This window comes from Daktulosphaira vitifoliae, unplaced genomic scaffold, assembly GCF_025091365.1.
Source record: "Daktulosphaira vitifoliae isolate Bord-2020 unplaced genomic scaffold, ASM2509136v1 Scaffold_386, whole genome shotgun sequence".
Lineage (NCBI taxonomy): Eukaryota > Metazoa > Arthropoda > Insecta > Hemiptera > Phylloxeridae > Daktulosphaira > Daktulosphaira vitifoliae.
In genome coordinates this window covers 1-8,991 of record NW_026099951.1, presented here as the reverse complement: position 1 = coordinate 8,991, position 8,991 = coordinate 1, and the positions used below count along the sequence as shown (strand labels likewise).

Sequence of the window (8,991 nt, the reverse complement as noted above, 5' to 3'; positions counted from 1 at the left end):
GCCCCGCCGGCAATGGGAGTTTGTTAGTATTGATCTAATGGGGTCATATCCAATATCTCAACGCAATAGGAATTGCCTACTTGTAATATCATATCAAAGTATATAATATAACCTTTAAATTTATATAAATAGATATGTATATAAAAGTGTCAGTATTTCTGGAAAACTTCTAAAAATTAAGTTGAAAAAGTTCTACTTTCTATATGCATTTTTAAGTTTTGAACTACCCCTGTATTAAGGGAAATGGTCCGACTTAAAAAAAAATATGATGAATGAAAGAAGTATTTAAAAATTATTTCTCATAAAAAAATTGTATTGATCCATACGGCTTTCAAAAAGCATAGAAATATAAATTTAAAAATGTAAAATATAAAATCGAGAATTTTAACACAAAAAAGCGTATGATAGCCATTCTCACCATGAAGACAAAGTAAAGTCCAAAATTTTATTTTTTCATAATAAAACATATTACATTAGCTTTAATTTAAGGTATATATAAAAGAGTCAGTATTTCACTTATTTACACTTTCAAAAAAAGTTCAGAAAATGTTTCTGAATCCCCCCTTGTAAAGGTAAAGAGACAAATTTATAAAAAAAATATTCCAAATAATAAGTAAATACCTCATTAATCTATAAAAAAAATTATATTGATTTGGTCATTTTTAAAAAATTTATGGCAGTTTTAAGTAAAAAAATTTCGAAAATTAGCAATTTTGAAAATTGTGATTTTTTGGAGATTTCCGCCATTTACGGGGATCAAGAGAAATTTATTCAATTTTGAGGGTAATATCATCAACTAGATACGATTTGTGATCTTTGACGTATCGTTGAAAGAAATCAATCCTGTGAGACCTGAGAAAAAGTGGTAACAGACAAAAAAAAATAATAATAATAAAAAAAAACGTCGTAGTAAAATTAATACCATCTCAGCTTTGCATCAAAGCTAAAAAATTTAATTTTATTCTATACTTTTTTATGAAAAAATCATTATTTTACAAAAAATATTTAATAAATTGCACTGTATAAAATTTACTTTATGATCTCTTAAATTGTATTTTGTGATAAGTAAAGTTGGCTAAGTTCTAATTCAGAAAAGTTAACGTAACTATAATTTTCTTGTTGTGAGATTTATTAAAAATTGAGAATAAAAATATATGTAAAATTATTGTGAGGAACACTGAATATTTTTGGTCATAATTCGTGTGCATATATTTTTATGATCTTATTTATTATTATTTTTTCAAAATCAATTTTGGCTGTACTATTTTTGTGTAGAGAGAAAAAATCATATGCAATGTATCTTGTATGTACATAATTATGAATATTTTTAAATAAATTTATAATTACGAATCCACTACTAGAATGACAGTAACCAATAGATTCAACCAATGTAATGCATTGTTCCNAATCAATCAATGTAATGCATTGTTCCTTAAGTATCAAGCCATTGTTGTCTGTATCAATATTACTAAATTTATTCGAGATTATTTGAACCTCATTTATATCAAGTTTTTCAACCTAATGAATAAAAAATAATTTAATAAATAAGTCATATATAAAGGCTAATAAACTAATTATTATGTGATTTTACTCTTTTGTCATCGCCTCTCTTTTTAATTCTAACCAAAAAATTCAAAATCTTGAAAATTCTTACACTTATTTCATCTATAAAATATGAATATCTTAAATAGAGTGTATTTAAAATTTCATGTTTTATTAATAATTTTTCTCAAAACACAATGAAAATATAAAAATGTGATTCAAGAAAAAGTTTTCATCATATCTTATTACATTCAAATTTATTAACACGTAATTTTTAAAATCAGTTGTAGGGTGTTTAAAGAGATTAGGTTTGTAAAATTTAATGGAAATACGTTAATAAAATAATTTTTCAACTTTTTCTATTTCAAAGAAAATTAAATTTTTAGTATTATTTTAGAATATAAGAAAAATTCAGTTACACAGGATAACATTTGTAAACTTTTGTTGTTCGGAATTGCATAATGCTGTAATATTTAATAAAAATTAGGATGCAAAAACTCAGTGTAGTAGTATAAATACTAATGGTAGTTCTAGGTTAAATGTTCTGAGAGAGCACCANTAAAAGGTTACACATATCATAAAAAAAAACATTTTCGTATTACGAGTATGTACGGATAAACTGAAACTTTATAAATTAAATTATAATGTAAAATATACTTTACAGCCAACCGTGGCCAATCATGACACTCGATTATCGTATTTTTCGAGATAATGTATTATAGGACCACAACAGGATTAAAAAAAAAAAATTGAAAATTAAACATCATCAATATAATATTTTTTGAAAAAAAATAAGAATAAAAAACGGTAGCACAGTAGGGTTGAAGCACAGTGTGGACGGGGCAAGTATAGATAATATCTAACAGTGATTAACATTACTATCATAAGAAACGATTCGATGAAAATCTGTAGATAGTGTTTAATTCTAAGAAATTGGTAGATTATTTCATAAGCAACAATAACTTATTTCTTTTATTATTAATAATAATTATTACTTAATAATAATAAAATAATAATTAAATTTAGTATAAAAATGATATTCAATAATTTAATATTGTAATTATTACGGAGAAATTATAAAAATAATAAAGTTGTTATATACTTTTTTATTTTTAACGCGGATAAAAATTTAAAGGCTTGACGCAATACTTTTCAATAAAAACTGTATGTTACTTATGAATNTAACGCGGATAAAAATTTAAAGGCTTGACGCAATACTTTTCAATAAAAACTGTATGTTACTTATGAATAAATACACTGGACTACATGGAACTAAGTTTAGAAGAAAAAATAGACTTTTCTTTTTCAACTTTTTGCGCTGTTTTCAAATGTTAAGTTGATAAAGTTCTACTTTCTATACGCATATTTAAAGGATAGAACTACCTTTTGTATAAAGGGAAATCGTCCAATTTAAATAAAAAATAGGTCAAATGAGAGAAGTATATAAATAGTATTTCTCATGAAAAAATTGTATTGATCTAAATATGTTTTAAAAAGTTATTGCAACATAAAGTTAAAAACAAAACCCAGAACAGGGGGGTCGCGGCATAGTTAGTTGGATCAAGTATAATGATATCTGACAATGATTAAAATCACTATCAAAAATAAAAACGCTTTGATGCAAATCTTTAAATAGTGTTTAATTTAAAAAAATTTGTGGATTATTGCAAAAGCTACATGATCTCCTATTTTTTTATTAATATCCTGAAAGAAAAAGGGATTATTAAAAAATTCTATTTCTCATAAAAAAATTGAGTTGATCCATACATTTTTCAATAAGTTATAGCATTATAAAGTTAAAAATGTAAAAAATAAAATCGAGAATTTTCACATGAAAATAGCATTCGAAAGTCATTTTCACCACGAAGACAAATAAAAGTCCGAATTTTTTTTTTTCCATAATAAAGTATATTACATTAACTTTATTTTAAGATATACATAAAAGTGTCAGTATTTCCGGAACACTTCCAAAAATTAAGTTGAAGAAGTTCTACTTTCTATATGCATTTTTAAATTTGAAGCCACCCCGTATATAGGAAAATAGTTTGATTTAAAAAAAAAGTATTTCGAATGAAAGATGTATACAAATACTACTTCTCATGTAAAAATTGTATTGATACATACATTTTTTAAAAAGTTATAGCATTTTAAAGTGAAAAATGTAAATTATAAAATAGAGAATTTTCACACAAAAAAAAAATTCGGCAGCCATTTTCATCATGAAAAAAGTCCAGAGGTAAAATTTTTTTTTTCATATTAAATTATATTACATTAGCTTTAATTTAAGATATATATAAAAGTGTCAGACCTTCCGGAACATTTTCAAAATTTAAGTTAAAAAAATTAATTTTTTGTAAAAAAGTTGTCATTTTAAATCCCCTCTTGTGGGCAGGTTAAGGGTTAAATTTATGAAAAAAATATACCAAATGAAATGTATTGATATTATACCTCTATATAAAAAAGAATTATATTGATTTGTTCATTTTTGAAAAAGTTATGGCACTTTTAAGTAAAAAAAATTGAAAAAATTACGAAAATTAGCGATTTTTAAATTTTAAATTTTTTTGGAGGTAATGTCTTCGACTAGATACGATTTGTTTTGACGTATTGTTGAAAAAAATCCGTTCGGTGAGAAATGAAAAAAGTGGTAACAGACACAAAAAAAAAAAAACATATCATAGTAAAACCTTCTCAACTTATCATCGAAGCTAAAATAAAAATTATAAAATCAAGAATTTTTATCATAAAAATATCATATTTTTTTAATACGTCAGTCCTATTAACCATAAAGACAAATCCAGGGTCAAATTATATTTTTTCAAATTAAAGTATATTACATAAGCTTTAATTTAAGATATATATAAAAATGTCAGTATTTCCGGAACATTTTCAAAATTTAAGTTGAAAAAGTTAATTTTTTGTGAAAAAGTTATCATTTTTAATCCTACTCTATGGCCAGGTAAAGGGTCAGATTTATTAAAAAAATATACCAGATGATAGGTAAAGTCATTATACATTTACAAAAAAAATTATATTGATTTAGTCTTTTTTGAAAAAGTTTTATTAGTTTTAAGTAGAAAAAATTGATACATTTCGAATTAAAAAATGTAAATAAAATTATTAGTAATTTTAGTAATTAGTAATTTTTTTGGTGATTTTTTCCCTTTACGGGGAACGAGGAAAATTTTTTCAGTTTTTGAGAAAAATGGCTTCGAATAGTTATGATTTGTGATCTTTTGACGTATCATTGTAAGAAATCAGTTTGGTGAGAGCTGAGAAAAAGTGGTAATAGACACAAAAAAAAAAATAATAAAACACATCATAGTAAAATGATTTATAAATAAAATTTAGCTTTGCATCGAAGCTTAATTCTAGACTAAAAGAATCCACCCCTGTGGTCAAGTAAAGTGTCAGATTTATAAAAAAAATATGCCAAATGAAAGATAATGATATTATAGATCTATATAAAAAAGAATTTTGTTGATATGTTCATTTTATGGCACTTTTAAAAAAAAAAAATTTTTAAAAAATTTGAAGATTAGCGATTTTAAATTTGTAATTTTTTTGGAGGTTTCACTCATTTATGGGGAACGAGGGAAATTTTTTCAATTTTTTATGGTAATGTCTTCGACTAAATACTATTTGTAAGTTTTTTACTTATTGTTCATCAAAATCGGTCCAGTGAGAACTGATTTATAGTGGTAACAGACAAAAAAAAATACATCATTGTAAAATTAATACCTTCTCAGCTTTGCATCTAAGCTAAAAAATTATTTAAAAATACGAAAAAAATTTTCTTAATAGTAATCTCTTCATAGTATTAGTTTACATAGTTACACTACCATAAAATTTTGACTTGATGTTAATACAAACATGAAATATATTCATATTTTACTAATGAGTTTTAATAGCAAATAAGTATATGTCACTAGTCGCGCACTGCAGTATAACATTACTACACCCGTTTGGTACATGTCATCGTACGCATATTTGCGCTGAACAGTTAAGTTTAAATCCATGTCTGTAGTTTAAAAACCACTGACTGAAAAGTACTAACATCTTATCTACACTATAGAAATATCATTATTCTGTCATATGTTTACAATTAAAATATAATAATTCAAATTTACCAAATTAGAAAAACCTTAGTGACTCGTATGTACACATAAAAACAACATTTTATGGTTAAATAACTACACTGCTATAGTCGGTTTTCTGCCGTCTGTTCTTATCCACCATTACGTGCCATTAATTATTGTCTACTCTCGTTACTTATTAGATGTGCGATTAGCGGTCATCCTCCTGCTAGAATAATAGTGATTTAAACAGACTTAAGGTAAACGGCATTCTAGTGCGGTGCAAAACTAAACATTCTACGGTCTAGCTGATTCATACGAAACAAAAGTTAACTTTGTATGAAGAAAAAATTTTGATTTATAGTGTAGAAAACGATTGATTATAAAAATACGTCAAAAGATCACAAATCGAATCTAGTTGAAGTCTTGACTTTTGAAAGTGTTCCAGAAAGTCTGACACTTTTAAATAAACATCTTAAATTAAAGCTAATGTAAAATACTTTATCATAGAAAAAAAAAATTTCGGACTTTATTTTGTCTTCACGGTGAAAATGGCTACCGAATGCTATTTTTGTGTGAAAATTCTCGATTTTGTATTTTACATTTTAACTTTATTTTGCTATAACTTTTTGTAAAATGTATGGATCAACACAATTTTTTCATGAGAAGTAGTGTTTATATACATCTTTCATTCGACATACTATTTTTTTAAATCGAACCATTTTCCTATATACGAGGGGGGTTCAAATCTTAAAAATGCATATTGAAAGTAGAATTTTTTCAAATTAACTTTTGAAAGTGATCCAGAAAGTCTGACACTTATATATATATTTTAAATTAAAGATAATGAAATATGCTTTATTATGGAAAAAAAATTTTTCGCACTTTATATGTCTTCACGGTGAAAACAGATATCAAAGTTAATAAAAAAAATATGTTTTTTGTAATAAATTCATTTTTATATTTTTAACTTTATAATGTTATAGTTTTTTAAAAAATGTATGGATCAATATAATTTGTTCTGTATAGATGCATGATGTCTTAGCCTTTCTTTGGATATATTTTTTTAATTAATCTGACCCTTTACCTGACCATAGAGGGGGATTAAAAATGATAACTTTTTCACAAGAAATTAACTTTTTCAAATTAACTTTTGAAAGTGTTCCGGAAAGTCTGACACTTTTATATATATTTTAAATTAAAGCTAATGTAATATACTATATTATGGAAAAAACAATTTCGGACTTTTGTGTGAAAATACTCGATTTTATTTTTTACTGTGCTGGTTTTTTGTTTTTATTTCAAATTGGCATAACTTTTTTAAAAATTACCAAATCAATATACATTTTTTTTGTATGAAGTGAAAATTTTGATTTATAGTGTAGAAAACGTTTGATTATAAAGATACGTCAAAAGATCACAAATCAAATCTAGTTGAAGACTTGACTTTTGAAAATGTTCCGGAAAGTCTGACACTTTTATATATATCTTAAATTAAAACTAACGTAATATACTTTATCATGGAAAAAAAAAAATTCGGACTTTATTTTGTCTTCACGGTTAAAATGGCTACTGAATGCTATTTTTGTGTGAAAATTCTCGATTTTGTATTTCACATTTTTAAATTTATATTTCTATGCTTTTTGAAAGCCGTATGGATCAATACAATTTTTTTATGAAAAGTAGTATTTATATACACCTTACATTCGACATACTGTTTTTTTTTAATCGGACCATGTTTTACATGCACACAGGGGGGTTTCATAATAGAAACTTTTCCAATAAAAATTAACTTTTGAAAGGGTTCCGGAAATACTGACACTTTTATGTATATCTTAAATTAAAGTTAATGTAATATACTTTATTATGGAAAAAATAAAATTCGGACTTTAGTGTGAAAATACTCGATTTTATTTTTTACTGTGCTGGTTTTTTGTTTTTATTTCAAACTGCCATAAGTTTTTTAAAAAAGACCAAATTAATATACATTTTTTTTTAGATTCACGAATCTATATCAATTAAAATATTATTTTGAAAAAATTTTTTTATAAATTTGACCTTTTTCTTTTACAAGAGGGATACACAATTACAACTTTTTCAAAAAAATTAACTTTATCGACTTAACATTTGAAAGTATTCCTGAAATACTGACACTTTTATGCATAAACTTTAATTAAGCCTAATGTAATATGGAAAAAAAAAATAGGACTTTATGTTGTCTTAACGGTGAAAATGACTACCGTATGCTATTTTTGTGCTTAAATTCCCAATTTCATTTTTTACATTTTTAACTTAATATTTCTATAAATTTTTGAAAAATGTATTGTTTCAGTATAATTTTGTAATGAGAAATTCTATTTATATACTTCTTTCATTAGACATATATTTTTTTTAAATCGGATAATTTTTCTTTTTACAGGAGGGTTCAAACCTTAAAATGCGTATAGAAAGTAGAACTTTTTCAACTTATCCGTAATTAAATTATATGTATTGATTAATCCAGACTTAAAATAATAATCAAACATAAATATTTGTTATATTAATTAGAAGGACTTTGTTATTATTTAGGCCATATGCGAATCTTTAATTGCAGATTTGAAATTGGCGCAAAAATGGATTTAAAAAAGTATATTTTGGTCTCGGATGAAAATTGCTTGTAGACCAGTAAATTTATTTATAAATAACATACAAATTTTTTTTTTTAAATATTGCAACAAGAAATTTAACTTTTATATGCGTTTGCCATAAAAGTTTTAACTACTTTATAATTTTTTATAATTTCTCGTAAAAAATACACTACTAAATTATTGAATATCAATTTTATACTATACTTAATTGCTATAATAAATATTTATACATATATTACACTTATAAATCATAAAACATGTAATAAGGATACAAATAAGGAATTAGGATATCACGTTGCTTTTGTAGTAATCCACCAATTTCTTAAAATTAAACACTATCTACAGATTTACATCGAAGCGTTTTTATAGATAGTGATTTTAATCACTGCCAGATTAAATCTATACTAGACCTAACAATGCCACGTCACCACTGCGCCGCGACCCCACTCTACTGGGTTGAGTTTTTTTTTTATATTCTAAATAAATTTAAAACTAAACAAAGTATATTAATTGGCGAATATATTGAAAAAATCGTGTCAGTAAATCTAAAGCTAAAAATTATATTAATTATAAATTACCATCAAGGTTATAATCATTGTAAGCCTCTTCGATATCATGACAAAATAATGCATATTGTACTTTTTCAATGGATCTACCACAATCACAATCCGTTATCAAGTATTCAAAGAGGTTTATTTGAAATACGTTAAGTCCCTCGCTCTTTAAATATAAAATTATCATATTTA

General features: G+C 24.6%; 1 long non-coding RNA gene across 1 annotated transcript; it reads right to left on the bottom strand.

Moving 5' to 3' along the window:
* Positions 1–1,423: 1,423 nt before the first annotated feature.
* On the bottom strand, positions 1,424–8,964 carry LOC126909440 (uncharacterized). Its single transcript, XR_007705040.1, has 3 exons — positions 8,824–8,964; positions 1,592–1,665; positions 1,424–1,518 (listed from the first exon to the last, which is right to left on the bottom strand). It is a non-coding gene; the product is annotated as an uncharacterized LOC126909440 (long non-coding RNA).
* Positions 8,965–8,991: the final 27 nt, after the last annotated feature.